Source organism: Phoenix dactylifera, chromosome 6, assembly GCF_009389715.1.
Source record: "Phoenix dactylifera cultivar Barhee BC4 chromosome 6, palm_55x_up_171113_PBpolish2nd_filt_p, whole genome shotgun sequence".
Taxonomy (NCBI): domain Eukaryota; kingdom Viridiplantae; phylum Streptophyta; class Magnoliopsida; order Arecales; family Arecaceae; genus Phoenix; species Phoenix dactylifera.
The window spans coordinates 14,110,088-14,129,995 of NC_052397.1; the positions used below are offsets into that span (position 1 = coordinate 14,110,088).

General features: G+C 49.4%; 1 long non-coding RNA gene across 1 annotated transcript; it reads right to left on the reverse strand.

Moving 5' to 3' along the window:
• Window positions 1-1,130: 1,130 nt before the first annotated feature.
• Window positions 1,131-7,562, reverse strand: LOC103705243. Its single transcript, XR_005512223.1, has 2 exons — window positions 6,789-7,562; window positions 1,131-1,483 (listed from the first exon to the last, which is right to left on the reverse strand). It is a non-coding gene; the product is annotated as an uncharacterized LOC103705243 (long non-coding RNA).
• Window positions 7,563-19,908: the final 12,346 nt, after the last annotated feature.

Below are 19,908 nucleotides of genomic sequence, written 5' to 3' on the forward strand. Positions count from 1 at the left end.
GAGACGATCTAATGTATGTAAGACCCGACCTTTCCCAAGAGACAGAAACAGCATCGTAGGGGAATTAATGATACCTGGTTTGGCTGTGCTTCAATTCTTAACACACATAATTAGTATTTTATGTTTACTGCAATACATGATTAGGCCAGTGTTTTTCCACAGAGTGGTGCTTTCTCTACATAATTAAATCTTTTTTTTATGTAATTGTATGTAATTATGTAGGTAATCAGGGAAGAAACATAAAATGGTTATTCAAATTAGATGACAGGAATAAAATTTGTAGTCAACATGGATAGAATATTACATGCAGTAAATCTCAAGAAAGATATCAAATAAAAATGTGTACAGCTTATAGCTGTTAATGAATATCTAATTGCGTAGGTGCTGATTTATCGAGCAAGTTCTAATTGATATGGGATCGTATCTCGCCTCGACCTTAGCGGTATTTTGAGCTTAGCGGACGAAGGTCCTTCTACCAAAATGAATCCCATTAATCACATGAGATTTCACTGTGTAGCTATTTTCAGAGGTATGGATACAGGTATTTTCGGAGCACCACATGGAGGTACCATGTAGTTATTTTAAGTTGGTTGCCTGAAAATGCCTACGCAAACTTGTTTGTCAATAGACCATAGTCATTTACAGGGGAGTAGGTTAATCAATTTTGACTAGGGCTACAATACTATAATTGGAGAAATTATACCCTACACTGCATGCGCCGACATCGCTATGCACCATGCCAATCACTGCTTCTCCTTGCTATAGGCCAATCATCGGGACGAGCGCATGATGAATAGGGCCCATAGAAGGAGATAGAGTAATTGGCATGGTGCATGGCCATGTGGCGCACACAGTGTAGAATATATTTGCCCTAGAATTGCTTATCTAGGTGCATCCAAATGTGGTCCAGGTCAATCAAGTCTGAAACGATCGATTCTGTATCCCCAAGTTCTATAAATTTCGTGCATGGCCATAAGAAAATGCAGCCCTGCGGAACTTGAAAACAATTGAACCTAGAATAGATCCACCATGAATGCTCAAAACTATATTGTCCCAAAGCCAACTACAACTTAAAACAGTTTCATTCTTTGTATCAAGATACATCAGCAACCCACATAACACATGAAGCATTTTGAGCTCTGGAAGTAGTCCTCAAAAATATCGGCAGAGCTTTTAATTCTTATAATTATTTTCAAATGCTTTACATAAAAAAAGAAGCATCTAGATTTTTTTTGTGATAACATAAATATGCCCTCTCTTAAGAACATATATAAGCATAGAAGTGTCATGAATGTAAATTACAAATATTCTCATTGAGACTGAATAGTGCAGCATCAGATCATTAAAATGCATTACGGTTGCCCTAAGCTGCTGTCAAGATTGCAAACAGATGAGGTCAGAGCCTCCGCAGTATGGTAACCCGGTGACGTTGGGCTAGAATTTCGTTCATTAGTGCAATTTGATGCAGCAGTTGGTTTATCCTCTGCACAAGACAAAGATCATATTAGTCTTTTGACACTGCTAGGTTGTTAAAGCAAAATGCATCACAAGCAAGCGTAGATGTCCACAAGCCACAAGGAATGGCCATGCTGTGCCTCAAAGAACAAAACAGGGGGAGAAAAAGCAGAAATGCTTAGCAACATGAAGCAGCAGTAATCAAGGCATTCTTCCAGAAATTCCTAGCAACAACCACAAAGAACCATGACTAGAACATAGAGCCATGTCAACCTGGATAGATGACTTATTGCTTGTTGACCTCATCAAACATTGATGAAGGTAAACTCACAGGTGATCGCATATGTATTGTAGATCAGATCTTCCAGAAAAAGGCTCAAACATGAAAAGAAAATTCTAGATTGGAGTAAACATAAAAGATGTCGAAACTACAACAGAGGATACTAGTCCTCAAGCTAAAATCTTCACAAAGAAGAGTTGTGAAAGGGAAATTGATTTCCATCAAATTCTTGCCTCATATACACAGGGGCGGCCCAATACATCTGGGGGCCTAAGGCGAATTCAGTAAATGGGGCCTCTTTTTTTTAAATAATATTTTTTTAATAAATATAAAATACTTAAAAAAATGTTATGGAAATAGATTGCTGTCAAGTACACTATTTCAACAAAGATGCATGAATCTAATAAAGGTAGACAAAAAGCCTCTTCAGTTTAATATAATTCTTGAATGAAAATATTAAAAAAAAAATACTTCAAAAAAAAGGGCCCATGAAACTGTTCTTGGCAATACTGCTTACCATGTGAAGCAAGAGCAGAATAGGAAAAGGTCATCCCATGGCGCTTCACGGTCAAAGAATTTGTCCAGAAAGGGACCTCTCTATAAGAGAAAGTAGGGTCATTATGGAAAATTCACTCCATCTAATTAATAAAAGTCCCATCCCACCATCTCCCCTTCAAGTGAGTACCCAAGCAGCCACTGCAACATCACGGCACAGCAGCCATTCAACACCCCCCCCCCTCCCTCCTTCTCTTTCTCTACCCTCCTTTTCTTTTGTTAAAGACCATCTCCCCCTTCAAGTGAGCACCGAAGCTGCAACTGCAACATCACGGCACAGCAGCCATTCAACCCCCTCCTTCCTTTTCTCTCTCTACCACCCAAGAGGGGAGAAGAAACCGAGAGGAGAAAATTAAAAGAATCTCCACCCTCCAAGAAGTCCTATCTCCAATCCCCCTATCTTTTTTCCTGATGGCCCAGCTGGATCAGGAGTAATGACTTGTGAGGGAAGGAAAACCAAGACCAAAACCAAAAAGAGAAGGGATGAAAGATAAGAGTGGCTTCAGGCGTGTATCAAGCCAACCAAATCCCTCCTCTCTCTCTCTCTCTCTCCACCCAAAACAAAACTACTGTCCCCAACTTCCCCAATTGCCCCTCTGCAGGCCAAGAAACCCTCCACCTCCCTTCCATCAAGGGGGAAGACTCGTAGCCAGCTTCTGCTCCCGGAGGCCTTCCATTGGCCCGAGGCCTTAGGCGACCGCCTCGGTCGCCTAGGGCTCGGGCCGGCCCTGCATATACAGCAATCTTCTCCTCATTGTACGACTAGAGACCAGCCAAACACCCTTACTTTTCAAAAAAATTTAATCGAAATGATATATCTCTACCTAACATTTATAAAGAAATGCAGTTCACATTTTTTTAATTATGTTTGATCTATCAGTTAATTGAAGGAAATGGAAAAGAAAAGAAAGTAATGAAACAACTAATTTAACACTATGGCGAGTTGACCCTTAAGAGGTGCCTACCTAACTAGAAATCAGCCTGCTTATTTAACTAAGAGCAACGCTAGGTCATGACCTACTCAGTCATATGAAAATTCTTCCTGCCACATAGCATGACAGGATTAGTGTTATTTGTGAGAATTGGTACAATAGACAAGGCATTGATCAAATAATAAGTTGCCATGATATCATCACACAGGCCCAAGGAAACCTTTGTCTCTGACTGCTACCCCCCACAGCATTCGAGTGCAGTTTAGGTCCACCGTGAAGTGGATACATTAGTTACCACTGTGAACCTGCCTGCCATATACAGTGGACTTTGACGTTGAAAGACGGTTCCATGATATTTTTTTTTGGGTAATGCTTAACATTTGATGACAAACATGCATCTCAAACTCTGGTGTGCATGGTAGGCAGGCTCATAGTAGAAACTAAATCTTCACTTGGACGTGGACAAGCATTTTCCTTTATTTAAATCCTTCTGCATGGGATCTTACATTTTCACCTAAATATGTGAAGAAATACAAAAGAAGATGCAAAATTTGATACCTGGTCTAATAAAGTAATATCTAAAAACCTAAATTCTTCTCTTCACAAGCAAGTACCAAGCTTCTATTTTTCATCCAAATTAGCATTCCTGTAAGTGCTCACTTGAGTGGGCTCACTTTATTACTAGAACCTCTCCTCTTATAGTGGATCCCCAATTGACCATAAAAAACCCAAAATCTATACCATATTATTAAAGAGAAAGAATATACCATTTTAGATTTTATCTATCCAATTTTGGGACTTAAATAGCCTCACTTCCTCTTTTCACCAATATCTACAAAAAAAAAAAAAAAGATTAAGTAGTTAGTCCACGTGCGCCTTTATTTATTCCTCTATTTCTCATCTACATGGTTCCTCCTAACATCCCAAATCAAATGGATTTTATTTTTTTTAAAAAAATCTCTATCCATTTCCACATCTGGAACTGATTGGACTCTTTTTAAAATTAAAAAGAAACAAAAATACCCAATTTTTTGAACTCTTTTTTTATTAGTTTATTTTTTAACATGCATTTGCACATGTTCCTTGCTAGTTTTATCCTAAAGTACCAGCAATCACAGGAAAAATAGTTTCATAAATTTTTAGAAAAATTGCCAGACTAAATTCTAGTTCACCACCTAAAGCTTCAATTACACAAAGTTGTCATGACTATTTTTCTGATAAAATTAAATTTAGCACTTCTCATGATACCCCATTAATTTTATAAAACATTATAAAGCAACATCACATCATCTACAAATTGAATAGACCTGAAGTTCCAGTAGACACTTCATCCCCATAAGAACCCCTTCCCTCCTTTACACATGCTTCAATACTTCGTTCATGTAATAGGAAATATTACCAAGAATCCTTTACTCTATTCCCTCTTGCATTTCCAAAGTATCCATTGAAAGACTTGCTAATAAGAATGAAACCAGGTCCATGTACATCATACAGCAGATTCTCCTAAACATATTACTGGATTATCTCATCAAAGTCAATTCATATCTTTTCCAGAAGTCCAGAAAACTTCAGAAAAGCATAAAAGAAAAAGAGAAAAAAATTGAGTAGGTGTCAAAGGTTATGTCTAAGTAAGGCTCATAGTAGCAAACATTAGGAAGAAAAAAAAAACCCTCACGAATAGCAAACTACAGAAACAATTTTGCTTTCCAAAAAGGACAGGCCACTACTGTTTCCCATGGCCCAGACATCCTCATTCGTCAACTGATCATTATTTAAAATTTTAAAACAAATCCAATCAGATATAAGAGATCCTAACACACACAAAAAAAACTGATTGCTAAATACAGTTATTCATTCAGAGAGATCTGCATGCCACAACCCCCTGCACCACACCCAAACAAAAAAAAAAGGAGCACACAATCTTACAACTCATACATGGCACTCCCATATGCTCCTCTTCTATGGCAACTTCACCCACCCCACCTCCCAGACCCATGGCAATGCCTGCTTTATCTCTTTTTGTTTGAGCTAATCAATTTTTTCTCTCTCTTACAAAACAAGTTGTATTTATCCACAGTTAATTTGTCTTCCAATATCTTGGCTCCGAACTTGCGGCACATACATGTTTTGAGTGGGTCATCCAAATGATTGCTTTACTTGAGTGGGCTTTCTTGTAAAATTTGGGACTGACATTGCAGGAGTTTCTAAAATGAATTTTTAGGACTGTAGGTTTAGTTTTTTTTTTTCTTGGACCTATGGTGCTGATTGAATGCATATTGTTGCAATGGTCAGTGTCTAACACTCAACACAAACTTTAGGACTAGTTTGCACAGACATTATAAACATTTCAATCCATCTTAGAGATCACCTCTTAATCAGATCAGTCCAATTCCTAGTATTTTAAAATAATTTCAAAAATATTTAAAATACTTTGAAGAACCATGCTCATGCATCTATGCCAATATTTTTCAATGTTTATCACTTTAATACACGGAAGTTTTATAAACAGGACCAAAATTGAAAAAATTAATATTGCATTGTCTGGAAAAAATTGAGAGGATTTGGCAATGAAATTATTCCTTGAGAATAGCTAGAAATGGACCACATAATCCTTAAAGAAAAGCCTTTCACATGAAGGTTGCTGCTATGGGTAGAGTATGTGCATTAGATAGTAATGGTTGCATAAGATCTGTGTAATAATATCAGCTAAAAGCTCCTCTTTCATTTTCGAGATGAATACTTGATGTATGGATGTTCTAATAGGTTTGTAACAGATAACATGCTAAATAAATCAAAGAACACACCAAAGAAAAAATAGGCATACTTTGTGCATCGTAAGTGGATTAGAGCATATTTTATCATGAGCATGATTCTATAAACATACAAGAATCCTCTGGTTTAAATGTTATCATGACATCATCTCTTACGTAAAATGGAGAGCTCCCCCTTTCATTTCTTGTGAGATAATCAAGATGGAAAATCCATCAGAAAATTACAAGAAGTTCTGTTATTAAAAAAAAACATTTGTGTAACATCCTTTGTAAAATACCACTGAACTTTAGTTCAGTTGGTACCACCTCTTGTCACTTGGGCAAGAGGTCGAGGGTCTGATTCTGGTTGGGGTGACCCTCAAGGGGTGGGCTGGAATAAGGATCATGAAAAAGGAATAATAAGATAAGGAATCCAGGTGAATTCACCAGACCCTACCTACAAGATTCCTCTGTTCGCTCGCTATGTAAAAGGAAACTAGCATTTTCCTTAACTGCCTAACTTACAATCTAACAGAAGAAAACGGGGAAACCACTAAACATAATGATCGCTAAATTTTTGTCATCCAAGAACGAAAAAAATTATCCATCCACAACATGTTCCTCCTTAATTTCTCCACAAAATCCAATCTTTTTCCTGAAATCCAATCTATTCACAACATGGGATGAAAGGATATTGCATTCACAACATGGGATCAATACTGAAATAGAATCATAAACGACAATACTAAATTACAAGCCAGCCAATAATTACTGGATCAAAGACGGATAGAAATGGAATCAGGCAAAGCATGGTACCTGGTCCTTCTCTTGAACAAGGAGCAGAAGGAGCTCGTTCTCTCTCCGATACCTTCGCCTGAGGTACAGCAAAGCCCCCACAAACCCAGCCAGCGCGGCGACCGACCAAACACCCCCTCCAATCACACAATCCAATCCCCCTCCTCTCCAGAGACAAATCTTCGAATGGATCACCTCCAACCCCGAACCGAGCAAACGCCTGGCCGAATCCGACATCCGCCGTCGCATCGCCGTCGTCTCCTCCCCCTCCCCTCCTCTTCGTGCCTCGGCTGCCGAGATGAGGACTCGCCGAGACCTCCGACCGGTTCGCCGTGGTGGTGGGGAGGTATTAGGGTTGGATTGAGGTCGAGATCGGGTCGGAGGTGGAGGCCTTCGTGGAGGCTGGGGGGGAAGATGGAGCAGTCGTCGTTGGCGGCGGCACCGACGGCGACCACTTCCCAACCCCTGCCGTTCTCCTCCGCCGCAGGCGGCGGCAAGGGGGGACCCACCGGCTCCCACCCATCACCATCGACGGCGGCGCCGACGAAAGAGAACGGCGACGCCCCCTCGTCCTCCTCCATTGCCCGCCGGCGGCACCGAGATGATGCGGCTAACGAGACTTTGTCGCGTCTAACGAGACTTTGTCGCGGCGGTTACGATTTGGTCGCCGTTTTGGCGAGGCTTTTAGTCGCGTAAAGCTTGGCGCCGGTCATCTTCTGGAATGGATGGGGGATTAAAATGGGTGAAGGGGGACCTGGTTTGGGAGGTAGATATTTTGTGGATTAGATGATGAAGTGGATTTTGTTTTGCCACTCATGGGATCTCGCTGGCTCCAATGGCTTTTTCGAAGATATTTTCTCCTGCTGCTTGGATATTTCTTGATTTCTTTCAATGAAGATTTTGATATGGTCTCCTTATACTTGGGTGACCTTAAAGATTGCTAAATCAAGGTGTGGAGTATGGATTGGTTGTTATTTTGTTAAATGTGAAATGTGATTTTTTCTTTTTTTAGTACACCGGCTCCTCATATAAGTACAGCTAATAACTTAAAAAAAAAAAAACTGACGAAGAGATAAAGAACATCCGTCTGATTCACCCATATGATCTTGACAAGAGAAAAAGTGAGCATGTACAGTGATATTGATATGTATATATTTGAAAGTATCTACACAAAGTGGAGGTTAGGAAGTTGTTATGGCCATGTTCTTGTGACCAAATTCAAATTAATAAAGAGCAAAAGGCCTTAAGCTACATTTGCTAAATTCTTGATGTTACAAGATGAAACCTATAGTTAAATGTGATAGCAAAGATAGCCAACAACTAAGGTGATGACTATTAAGAGGCGCAGTTGGTTAATTTATGTGAATTATAATTGATGTTAGGTGAGATTCACTATCAAGGGTGGTGTTTTATTGATAAAATTGGAGAGAAATTTTTTTTGAGGATGTCATACTAATAAAAGCCTTTTGCTACTTTTGCTGATGAATTATTAATTTTGTTTCTGTCTCGAAGGTTTGTGTTACGGGGGAACTTAGCCACCATGCCCCACGTGACCGGCACGCGCGCCCAGGAAGACTACGGCAGTCCCTTGATCCAGCAATCCGACCCCGAGTCGGATATCTTCGGCTCCGCAGCCCGACCCCGAGTCGGCTGCCCCCTGATCCAGTCATCCGACCCCGAGTCGGCAATCTCCCGACAACGACAGGCTGTTCCCCTGAGGCACGCCGCGGCCCCCTGCTCCACTACTCCCTGCAACGGTCGCATCCGGCGCTGCTCCACGATCCCCTGTAACAGCCGTACAAAGCGGAGCCCCACTACGCCCTGTCATGGCCGTACCCAGCGCTGCCCCCACGACGCCCTGTAACGGCCATGCCAGTGGCAACTCCATCGTTGCCCCACGATGACGAACCCCCCTGAAAGACCCCCCAGCCTGGTATATATGCGGCTGGGGGGAGGAGGGGGGGAAGCGAGAACTTCCAGAGCATTCTCTTACTTGCTACTATTATCTCTCCTTCTCCTCCAATCTCCTCTGACTTGATCGTCGGAGGGCCCCCACTACCCCAGTGGTGGTGCGAGGCTTGCTTGCAGGTTTCCCGGTGGAAGGTGGAGCGCAATCAACACCAACCAAGGCAACTCAAACGGAACCCCGTTCACACCGCTGTGCCAATCGTTCTCGGTTTGGACCACCAGCAACAGTTGGCGCTAGAGGAAGGGCCGAATCTCAGAGCGATCGTGATGGCACGGCGAGGTGGTCGTGGAGCTTCCAATGCCTCCGGTCGCGGGGCCTCTCGCGCCTCCGGCCGGGAGGCCGCTGCGTCTCCAACACATTCTCAGCAACACTCCACCGCTCCACCTCCCATTCAGATGGTCGAAGCCGCTCAGTTCGACCAGTTAGCCCAGCAGGTTCGCACCCTCGCGGAGGCAGTGCAGAACCTGCAGGGTGTGATGTCTCGGGCGCCGCAGCGGGCCCAGGAGCCGCTGTTCCCTGAGCGCTCACCTGTCCTCCTCAACCCGCGCTCCTTCCTCTCCCATGGGGAGGAGCGCCGGCGCGAGGAAGATTCTCGAGCACGGTCCATTCTGCCGGGACCTTCCCATCGGAGCTACGCGGGGTACGAGAGGCGGGCCCGGGCGCGTTCCCAGACCCCCCAGTCCTCAAGGAACCCGCGCTCCAGTCGGTCCCCCTCTCGGTGCTCCTTGTCTCCCACCCATCGGTCGCGCTCCCTGGACCGGCGGGTGGACGATCTCCACCGACAACTCCAGGTCCTGAAGGGCCACTCCAAAGATCCCTTCGCCGACTTGGAGATCTCCTCCCAGCCGGCGCTTGCCTCGAGGATCCTGCGGACCCCGAATCCGCCGGGGTTTAAAATGCCGGCGATCGAGCCCTATGACGGGGCGGCGGACCCGCGGGATCACGTCGAGAGTTTCAGGACCCTTATGCTCCTCCACGGAGCATCAGATCCTCTCCTCTGCAAGGCCTTTCCCGGCGACCCTCCGTGGCCCGGCAAGGGCGTGGTTCGCCGGCTTGGAGGCTAACTCAATCCAGTCCTTCGACCAGTTTACTCGCCTCTTCATCACCCATTTCGCCGTCAGTAGCCGGCGGCGACTGGTCTCCGACTCCCTCTTTGATGTCCGGCAAAACGAGGGAGAAAGCTTGCGGGATTATCTTACCCGCTTCAACAAGGCTACGCTGGAAGTCCGGAACCTGAGCCAGGAGGTGGCTCTTTCAGCCCTGAAGCGTGGCTTCCGAAAGGGCAGACTCACCTTCTCCCTGGACAAACGCCTGCCGCGGAGCTTCCCGGAGCTGTTGTCCCGGGCGAACCAGTATGCGGACGCCGAGGAGGCGGCCGCCCACCGGAGCAAGGAGGCCGCCGAGATCCCTCCAAAGCTCGGAAAGAAAAGGCGAAAAGAGGCACGCCAGAGGAGGAGCCCGACGCCTCAACGTCGGCGCAGAAGCCTGTCGCCGGCGAGGAACCACGGCGCCCTACGCCCTCGTTCTCCGCCCCGACGTTTCAACCGGTACACTCCTCTCCTGACTCCCCGGGCCCAGATCCTCATGGAAATCAAGGGGCGGGAGGACCTCCCGGGTCCCGAGACAGATGAAGGAAGATTCCTGGGAGGAGGCACTCTCGGGCGTACTGTGAGTACCACCGGGACCACGGCCACGACACCGAAGACTGCTTCCAGCTTCGGGACGAGATCGAGGGCTCTCATCCGCCGAGGGCGTCTCGGTCGATATGTGAACGACCGACGTCCCCCCGCAGACCCGCGTCGGCCGACCCGGCCCCTCAGGAGCCTCGGGAGCGGAATCGACCCGTCGCGGGCGTGATCCACACTATCACTGGGGGCTGCCCCCGGCCCGAGAGGAGCGCAGGGGGCTCGACTGAAGCGTCAGGGGCAGCCGTCGCAAAGAGGCAAAGGGTCGGTAATGTAATCACTTTTGTTGATGAAGATGTAAAGGGGGTTCAGACCCCCCACGATGACGCCATGGTGATCTCCCTCACTATGGCAAACTATGATGTAAGGCGTTGTTCTTGTGGATAGTGGAAGCTCAGCTGATATTTTGTTTTACGAGGCCTTCCAAAAGATGAGCTTGTCCAGGACAATTGTTGCACCAAAACATCCACCCCCCTCATAGGATTCACTGGTGACGCTATCTCGGCCGAAGGTGTCGTTGAGCTGCCTGTGACTGCGGGCGTTGCACCCGCAGAAGCCACGGTGCGGCTCGGGTTCTTGATCGTCCGTATTCCCTCGGCCTACAACGCTATCCTCGGACGACCCGGACTGAACGCCCTTCGCGCGGTGGTCTCTACGTACCACTTGCTCATGCGGTTCCCCACGGCGGCCGGGATTGGAGAGGTCCGAGGTGACCAACCGACCGCAAGGCAATGTTTCCTAGCAACTCTCAAAGGGAAGAAGCCCGTAGAAGCCTTAAGCGTCGAGTCCCTCGACGCCAGAGACGAGGTGGCCTTGCGGCACGGGGAGCCGGCCGAGGGTGTGATCGAAGTTCCCCTCGAGGAAGGTCGCCCGGACAGGACGATCCGGGTCGGCGCCAATCTCGACCCGGGAGCTCGGGCCCGGTTGGTGGAATTTCTCCGAGCCAATGTCGATGTGTTTGCCTGGTCGGCGGCCGATGTACCTGGGATCGACCCGGAGGTCATTTCTCACGCCCTCAACGTCGACCCGACCCACCGACCGGTAAAACAGAAGAAGAGACACTGTGCCCCGGATCGGATCCGAGTGGTCGACCAGGAGGTAGACAAGCTCTTGGAGGCAGGATTCATAAGGGAGGTCAGCTACTCCGAATGGCTGGCAAATGTCGTACTTGTCCGGAAGGCGAGCGGAAAGTGGAGGGATGTGCGTCGACTACACCGACCTGAACAAGGCATGCCCCAAGGATAGCTTTCCGCTTCCGCGGATAGACCAACTGGGTCGACGCGACTTCCGAATATCAGCTGCTGTCTTTCATGGACGCCTTCTCCGGCTACAACCAGATAATGATGGCTCCACAGGACGAGGAGAAAACTTCCTTTATAACAGACCGGGGGCTGTACTGTTACAAGGTAATGCCCTTCGGTCTGAAGAATGCTGGCGCCACTTACCAGCGCCTCGTCAACAAAATCTTCAAAGAGCAAATCGGCCGGAACATGGAGGTGTACGTGGACGATATGCTGGTGAAGAGCCGCCATGCAGACCAGCACATCGCGGATCTGGAGGAGACTTTCGCCACCTTGCGGAAGTTTCGCATGAAGCTGAACCCAGCGAAGTGCGCCTTTGGCGCTTCGGCCGGGAGGTTCCTCGGTTTCATTGTCAACCAGCGGGGGATCGAAGCCAACCCGGACAAAATCAAGGCCATCCAAGATATGTCCCCTCCGACCAAAGTGAAGGAGGTTCAGGAGCTCGCTGGGAGGGTCGCCGCGCTCGGACGATTTGTGGCAAAATCGGCCGAACGCTGCCAACCTTTCTTCAAGGTGTTGAAACGCCCGAAAGACTTCCTCTGGACGGCCGAATGTCAAGCAGCATTCGACCAGCTCAAGGAATACTTGGCGTCTCCTCCCCTGCTGTCCAAGCCGCAAGAAGGGGAGATGCTCTACCTCTATCTGGCGGTCTCCCCAACCGCAGTCAGTGCGGTACTGGTTCGGAAAGAGGCAAAGCTCCAGAAGCCTGTGTACTACATCAGCCGGGTCCTACGGGATGCCGAGACGCGGTATACGAAGGCTGAAAAGATCGCCTTCGCGCTGCTGACCGCGACCAGGAGGCTTCGCCCCTATTTCCAGGCCCATTCTGTCACCTTCTTGACCGATCAACCGCTGCGGCAGATCCTCAGCAATCCTGAGAATGCGGGACGGCTGGTGAAGTGGGCAGTAGAACTTGGTGAGTTCGACATCCGCTACCAGCCCCGACCCGCCATCAAGGCCCAGGCGCTCGCGGATTTCCTCGCTGAGTGCACGGTGCAGGAGGCGGAACCTAGGTCGCCGGAAACACCCAGCCTCGACCTCCCGATTTGGACGCTTCACATCGATGGGTCGTCGAACCCCGAAGGTGGAGGGGCCGGGCTGGTCCTTACCAGTCCTGATGGAGTAATAGCCGAGTATGCCTTGAGGTTCGGATTTCCAGTGACCAACAACGAGGCGGAGTACGAGGCCCTAGTCACGGGACTCAAACTCACCAAGAAGCTCGGCATCCGGCGCCTGAAGGTCTTCACCGACTCCCAGCTGGTGGTCGGGCAGGTCCGTGGGGAGTTCGAGGCCCGGAACCCGACCATGCAGAATTACGTCCGGAAGGTGCAAGCACTCATTCCCGACCTCGGCAGTGTCGACATCCAGCAGGTCCCAAGAAGTGAAAATGCCAGGGCCGACAGGTTGTCCCGCTTAGTGGGCGCAGACGCGCACAACTTGTCGAGGGCGATCTACCTGGAGACCCTGGATGCCTCGAGCATCGGCGAGGCTGGAGCGATGATGGCGATTGATCCGGAGCCGTCTTGGATGGACCCGCTTGTCGCCTACCTCGCCGAAGGGATCCTCCCTGAAGACGAAGATCAAGCTCGGCGACTTGTTATGAAGTCCGCCCACTACGTACTCTATGAAGGGAGGCTGTATCGGACCTCGTTCACCGCCCCCCTCTTAAAGTGCCTCCGCCCCTCGGAAGCGGCCTACGTCCTTGGCGAAGTTGATGGGGGCTCACGGTCCAAAGCCCCTCACCAAGCCTCTTTTCCTTGCGCTCCTCGCGTGCGCCTCCAAAATCCTTTGATGGTGGACCGATTGTAGGTAACGCCGGTGGATTAACTCAATGAAAGAGATCAACAATGAAGAAAACTTGATTTGTATTCCACTAACTTGAAGAACGAAGAACAATAGAAAAGAAAGCAAAGGAAATCTAGAAAGAGATTGAAGAGATCTCTTCCTAGCCCAATCTAGTGGAGATTGATGTATCTACCACTAGCCCAAGTCCTAGAACACAAGATCTAAGACCGAACTCGGCACAAACGCCGCCCAAGCCTTACGGCCGACATAACCATGACTCTCAAAAGAACTCTTGATGGCCTCCAATGGCCCCTTTACATCTCTTTTTATACCCTAAGCCCTAGACAAAACATGGCACTATGGATCCAAGGCTTCTCCTCCGTTGATTGGCATGATATGGATGGCTAAAGATCACCCAAGAAGGGCCCTCCCACGGCTGAACTTTGGCTTGCTTCTTGGCCCTTGGATGGAGAGGGATGGAGGGTGGATATGCTTGAGTTCCGCGGACCGGACGCACGGGACGCGAGTCCCGGTTGACCGGGTCGCGCGTCCCGGCTGGGCGTGTCCCAGTCCGGGCGGGACTGGGACTGGGCGCGCGCCAGGCGGGCGGGCGCGCACGGGCGCGCGCGTGGGCGCTGGCGCACGGGCGGGCGCGGTCGGCTGGCGCTGGCGCACGGGCGGGCGCAGGCGGGCGGGCGCGGGCGCGCGGGCGGGCGCGCGGGCGGGCGCGGGCGCGCGGGCGGGCGCGCGGGCGGGCGCGGGCGCGCGGGCGGGCGCGCGGGCGGGCGCGCGGGCGGGCGCGCTGGCGGGCGCGCGGGCGGGCGCGGGCGCGCTGGCTGGCGCGCGGGCGGGCGCGGGCGGTCGGCCTGCTGGGCGCACGGGCGGGCAGGCGCGCGGGCGGGGCTGGGCGCGGGCCTGGGCGCGCGGGCGGGGCTGGGCGCGGGCCTGGGCGCGCGGGCGGGGCTGGGCACGGGCACTGTAGCACTGTAGCATGCGAGGTTCTTGGCCAAGAACCTCGCTGCACTGTAGCAATGGCAGGATTGGGCTGTGGCTTGGCTTCGGCGGGGCGGTGCGCGCGGCGGGTTCGGCCAAGGTTGGGCATGCTTGGCCATGGCTTGGGCATGCATGGGCACATGTTTGGCTTGGCCGAGGTTGGGCGTGCTCGGCCGTATGAAGGTGGTTGGCCAAGGCTTTCCAAGCAAAGTAGTTGGCCTTGGCTTGACCCTCCGTTGGCCTCCTTGTGGTCCGATGGCCCTCTTTGGTTGGCATGGCTACTTTGGCCTTCAGTTGGTGTGCGACTGTTGCTCCTCTTGCGGCGTGGCTTGCGGGGGTCCTCAACATTCCTCCTCCCTTGAAGAACATCCTTGCCCTCAAGGATGAAGTTAGGGTACCTCTGAGAGACCTCGTCATAGTCCTCCCACGTAGCATCTTCCTTGGGCAAGCCGCCCCACTGAATCAAGACTTGCCAGATTTTGCGTCGTTCTCGGCCTCGTCTCCATATGCGGTACTTGAGAGCTTCAACTGGTTGTAGAAGTAGTCGACCCTCTTCGTTGAATATGGGAAGGTCTGGTGCAACTAATGTCGGGTCACCAACCTTCTCTTTGAGCAACGACACATGGAAGACTGGATGCAGATGAGATGAGGCGGGTAACTCCAGTCGGTAGGCAACCTCTCCGATGCGTTCTATGATTCTGAACGGTCCATAAAATTTTTGAGATAGCTTGCGGCTGAACTTGTCTTTTAATGATTTCTGTTGGTAGGGCTTCAGCTTTAAGTAGACATACTGGCCAGGGTTGAAGACAACTTCTCGGCGACCTTGGTCATAGTACCTCTTCATTCTTTCTTGTGCCTTCTGAAGCTCTCTTTTTGCATTTGCTAGGACTTCGCCTCTTGTCATTAATTCTTGTTCAACTTCCTCACTTCGGGCCGTGCCTCTCTCATATGTAGTCAGTAGTGGAGGGGGCCTCCCATACACAAGTTCAAAAGGACTCAATTTAATGGATGAGTGGTAGGAAGTATTATACCAGAATTCAGCCCAGGGTATGAAAGCTTCCCATCGTGATTGTTGCTCATGGCAGAAGCAGCGCAAGTATTGCCCCAAGGTCCTGTTGACTATCTCTGTTTGTCCGTCCGTCTGCGGGTGGTAAGAGGAACTGGCTTTCAGTTTGCTTCCTTGCAAGGTGAACAGCTCCTTCCAGAAAGTACTCATGAAGACTCGATCTCGGTCGGTGACGATGCTCCTTGGTACTCCATGGAGTCGAACAATGGTCTCCACGAATGCATGTGCAACTGACTTGGCTGTGTAAGGATGTTTAAGAGGTATGAAGTGTGCATACTTACTTAGCCGATCAACCACCACTAGGATCACTTCGTAGCCTTTGCTTGCTGGTAGACCCTCGATGAAGTCCATGGTCAGATCCTCCCATATCATGTTCGGAATGGGAAGTGGTTGCAGCAGTCCGGTGGGTGCCCGTGGATCATATTTGGTCTTCTGGCATGTCTCGCACTCGGCCACCAAGATTTTGACGTCGCGCTTCAATCCTTCCCAATAGAAAAAGTGCTTCACACGAAGATAGGTGCGAAGCCATCCTGAATGGCCACCTTCCTTGCTGTTGTGGAAGTGGTCTAAGATGTTTCTTCTCAAGTCGGGGACGTCGGGGACATAGATATTTCCCTTGTAAAAAATCAGACCATCACGCACCTTAAATTCTGCAACACCCGTAGCCGCTGCATCAAGTTTCTCTTGGATTTCTTGTGCTCGTGCGTCAAGCTTTGATGCTTCACGAACTCGGTCCCAAATCCTCCAATCAACGCCGCTGATTGCTGCAAAATTCTGCGGCTCATCCATGTCTTCAGCCACCCACAACATCTGGTCGTTCTCCCTTCGCGACAATGCGTCAGCCACTTTGTTTTCTTTGCCGGGTTGATAGATGATGTCGTACTCGAATCCCAGCAACTTGACAAGAAATTTTTGCTGCTCGGGAGTCACTATCTTCTGTTGAAGTAGATGGCGGAGGGCTTGCTGGTCTGTGATGATGGTGAAGCGCCGGCCGAGAAGGTATGGCCTCCAAATCTTCACCGCATGTACAACCGCCAACAATTCTCTTGCGTAGGTGCTCCAAGCCTTCTTTCTTGGCCCTAATGCTTTGGAAATAAAGGCCAAGGGTCGTCGTTCCTGCACCAAAACAGCACCTATACCTTCGCCACTAGCGTCGGTGTAGACCTCGAACGGTTTGGAAAAGTCGGGCAAGGCAAGTACCGGTGTTTGTGTCATAGCTTCCTTGAGGTCTTCAAATGCCTTGCGTGCTTGAATGGTCCACATGAAACCTCCTTTCTTCAGCATGGTGGTTAGTGGCTTTGCAATCAGCCCATAATCCTTTACGAATCGTCGGTAGTAGCCTGTTAGCCCCAAAAATCCTCTTAGGGCTGTGATATCCTTCGGCCATGGCCAATCGAGCATGGCCTGAATTTTTCGCTGATCCACACGAACTCCTTCGGCTGAAATTATGTGGCCCAAGTACTCGAGCTCCGCTTGTGCGAATGCACACTTTGAAGGCTTGATGTGAAAGTGGTGCTCCTCCAAGGTGCGTAGAACAATCTCCAAGTGCTCAAGGTGCTCGTCCATGGATCTGGAATATATCAAGATGTCATCAAAAAATACTAAGACAAACCTTCGCAAGTGGGGTCTGAAAATTTCGTTCATGGCCGCTTGGAATGTTGATGGCGCATTGCATAGACCGAATGGCATCACCAAGTACTCGTAGTGGCCGGAATGTGTCCTGAAGGCCGTCTTGTGCACATCCTCCTCTTTCATTCTGATTTGATGGTAGCCGGCTCGTAAGTCCAATTTGGTGAAGAACTTGGCACCATGCAATTCATCGAGCATCTCGTCCACCGTAGGGATCGGAAAACGGTCTTTGATGGTTGCTTCATTAAGAGCTCGGTAGTCGGTGCAGAACCTCCATGAGCCATCCTTCTTTCTCACCAATAGGACGGGTGAGGAGAAGGGACTCGAGCTATGTCGGATCAGCCCCTGGCTAAGCATTTCATCAACTTGACGCTCAATTTCTCCCTTTTGAAAGTGTGCGTACCTGTATGGTGGAACATTGACTGCAGCAGCCTCATCTTTCATCCGAATTGGATGATCAAAGTCTCGTTGTGGCGGGAGGGAAGTAGGCTTCTGGAGGACACTTTGATGAGCCTCTAACACCCTCCGGATTGGTGGTGGCAGCCCCTCAAGTGCTTGCTGCTGCTGCTGAATTTCTGCATCATCTTGGAGAGGACCTTCTTGGTTCGGGCTAGCCATAACAACGGCAAAGCAGCTAGCCCCTCCTTTGCATAGTTTTTCTATCATGTTGGCCTCGCAAGGCCGTACTTCCTTGCTGCTCAAGGCCGTCCATGTCCTCTTTCGGCCACCAAGTTTAAACTCCATGGTCATCGCGTCGAAGTCGGTCACCACCCGGCCTAGACTGCGTAACCATGCATTTCCCAATACAATGTCTAAGCCGACTAACTGAAGTACATGTAGATCGGCTTTAACTCTCACCCCTTGTACATTCATCTTTACATTATTAACAATTTCAGCACATAGTAATTTTTCACCACTAGCAATTTTGACGTCAAACGGTGAAACCGGTGTACCTTTGAGTCCAACCTTGCGTACGATTGCTGAGTTGATGAAATTGTGAGAAGAGCCGCTGTCCACTAACAAGGAGACTTCATGCTTGCCGATCCAAGCCATGAGCCTCATTGTCGAGGGTTTGGGTGCGCCGCAAAGTGCATTGAGTGACAATTCGGCTTGCTGATTTTCTGCACATGGTTCGGTCTCTTCGGGGTGATCTTCCTCCTCACTACTGCTATCTGAATTTTCAGATGCAGCGGGCTCTTCGTCGCTGCTTGCATCAAGGACGTAGACTTGGCCGGTCTTACAACGATGCTCCCGGCTCCACTTTTCACCGCACTTGAAACATAGACCCTTTTTTATGTAGTCTTGCAGCTCATCACGTGACAACTTCTTTACCTCCCTTTGCTGATTTTTGGAACCTGTTGAAGTTATCTCTTTGGATCTGAAATTTACCTTGGATGGTTGTGGTTTGGTGAACTTGCTGATGGCACCATCCTTGGTTGGACGTCGTTCCGGGTTGTAGCTTTGGTCTAGGATCTCCGCCATGCGCATTGCCTCTTGTAGCCGTGTTGGTTGTTTGAGTTTGATCTCCTTGGCTAGCCATGGTTTGAGGCCGTCGATGAAGGTACCAAGCAAGGCTTCGTCGGACCATCCGCTGACCATAGTTTGTAATTGCCGGAACTCATCGATGTAGGTCTGGACTTTGCCTTCCTGTTTAAGTTTTGCAAGTTGACCATGGTGATTGACAACGGGAGATGGTCCCCATTGTTTCATGAATTCATCCATAAAGGCCGTCCACCCCAACCTTCTCCCTTCTTTCTCATACAAGGCCCGGATCCACCTCCACCATCGGCTAGCCCTACCCTCTAAGTGAAAACTGGCTAAGGTCACCCGATCAGCCCGTGGGATGTCATAAACGTCAAAGTACTGATCCGCCTTGTCAAGCCACTCATACGGGTCTCCTCCACCAAACTTTGGGAAGTCAATTTTGGGTTTCCTAAGCCCTTCTCCTCTAGGCCGTGGACCCCTATAGTCATCATCTCCAAAGTCATTACCTCGCATGTTTCTTCCTCTCCTTGCCATGGGTTCTCTCCGGCCATAAGGCCTTTGAGCATGGAAGGGGCGTTCTTCGGGTTCACTATCGGCCTCATCATGATTGTTATGGCCATTACTAACCCGCTCATCATCAAGCCACCTCTCAAACACTAAGCCTTCGGCTTCAATCCTTCCTCCCATTCGCCCATGGTGCCTAATGTCATGATCTACATGGTGTGTACCCTGAACACTAATGGCATCGCTCTCATACCTTGCCCGGCCCTGCCGTGCGGCATGCGACCTAGGCACTTCTTCTTGCACCCTCTTATGTTCCCTCTCTAGCATCCTCCTTTCCAACCTCTCCATGTTGGCATTGTTTTCTCTCCTTATTTCAGCCATATTTGCAGCCATAGTATTGGACAAGGTTTCCAAGGCGCGGTTAAGGTTGGCTGAACTAACTTCCAGGGCTTCTAACCTCCTATCTTGGTTGCTATAACGGGGGGACTCCATCTCCTTTTAACCCTCTGTTTTAGGACTCTAAATCCTTGAGACAACAGCCCCTCAAACTCCCAAAAACCAAACCACTCAAGCCCCAAAGACTTGCTGCAGAAAATTTCTGGGCTGCAGAAAATTTCTGCGGCAGTCCACAAACTTCAGCAGCCAAGATCTCCCTCAAAACAGAACCAAATCAACACGTGGGGATGCCTATTACAGTGAATAATAAGCTCTGAAACTCTCCACC